General features: G+C 55.1%; 1 long non-coding RNA gene across 1 annotated transcript; it reads right to left on the bottom strand.

Annotated features, from left to right (window-relative positions):
- Window positions 1-569: 569 nt before the first annotated feature.
- LOC105554527 lies at window positions 570-1,166 on the bottom strand. Its single transcript, XR_001008342.1, has 2 exons — window positions 1,038-1,166; window positions 570-943 (listed from the first exon to the last, which is right to left on the bottom strand). It is a non-coding gene; the product is annotated as an uncharacterized LOC105554527 (long non-coding RNA).
- Between the last annotated feature and the right edge of the window lie 98 nt (window positions 1,167-1,264).

The raw sequence follows: 1,264 nt of genomic DNA on the forward strand, positions 1-1,264 counted from the left end.
CCCCCTCCTTGGCTCAGCGTCGTCTTCTGTAAGTACAGATGATAATGGCACTTACCTCTCCTAGTGAGGATTCCACGAGATAAAGCCTGTGAAGGTCTCAGCACAGAGCGGGGCACACAGTGAGTGCCCACTAAATGTTACTTATTAAAATCATGCAAGCCACGCCAAACAGGGCTGGGGTACCTGGGATGCATTTTAGCATCTTGTCGGGAAAGCAATTTTTTTTTTTTTTTTTTGAGATGGAGTTTCGCTCTTGTTGCCCAGGCTGGAGTGCAGTGGCGTGATCTCGGCTCACCGCAACCTCCGCCTCCTGGGTTCAAGCTATTCTCCTGCCTCAGCCTCCCGAGTAGTTAGGTTTACAGGCATGCGCCACCACACCTGGCTAATTTTTTGTATTTTTTGTACTGACAGGGTTTCTCTATGTTGGTCAAACTCCCGACCTCAGGTGATCCGCCTGCCTCGGCCTCCCAGAGTGCTGGGATTACAGGCGTGAGCCACTGCACCCGGCCTGGAAAGCAGTTTTCTTGTCTGGAAAGCAATGCTGCTTGGGAAAGAAGGCTCAGTCAGGAAGCTGCATTCTGAAGTCATTTTTATTCAATAACTAACACCATAATAACCAGAGTTCCATCTGAGAGGAGAGGAAAGTGAGAAGGAGCCAGAACCCTTTGATGGCTGAGAAGCCTCCTCAAGGCTATGTTGGGGCAGTAGGGAGGCAGACAGATGAAGATCTTAGGGAAGCTCCTGACCCAGCCCAGGCTGCTGCCCACAGGGCAGGAGGAAAGCCCAGGAGGGGAGACAAGACCTCCCTGTTGCAACCAAGAGGCTGAGCAAGACGCTGCTGTTTGCAGCCCACAGCTTCACCCGGGAGGGGCCAGGGCTCCTGCCCTGTGAAAGCCTTTAGGTGTACAGTGGGGGAAAGGGCAGTTCAGCTGTTGGCTGGAGCCTGCAGAAGATAGAGGAGATAACCTTGAGGTGCAGGGTCACTGCTCCCAGCCTCCAGGGGACTGTCGGGCGCACACACCCTCCCTGTCACCTACCAGTTGTCTGGGCTCCAGGTGGTACCAGAGGCCTCCATGAGGTGGAAAGTATAGGCCTGGCGCGAGTGGTCAGAGAGGTTCTGCTTGCTCTTGTGCACCACTTCTCCATGGATGAGGACCAGGGCCCCTGGCAGAGACACAAGCAGGTCAGGAACCCACCAGCGCCACATCCCCCCTCCCCAGGGCAGGAAGGGACACGGGCCCTCCTCCCTCCAGCGGTTTTGTGG

This window comes from Mandrillus leucophaeus, unplaced genomic scaffold (genome assembly GCF_000951045.1).
Source record: "Mandrillus leucophaeus isolate KB7577 unplaced genomic scaffold, Mleu.le_1.0 Scaffold6486, whole genome shotgun sequence".
Classification (NCBI taxonomy): domain Eukaryota; kingdom Metazoa; phylum Chordata; class Mammalia; order Primates; family Cercopithecidae; genus Mandrillus; species Mandrillus leucophaeus.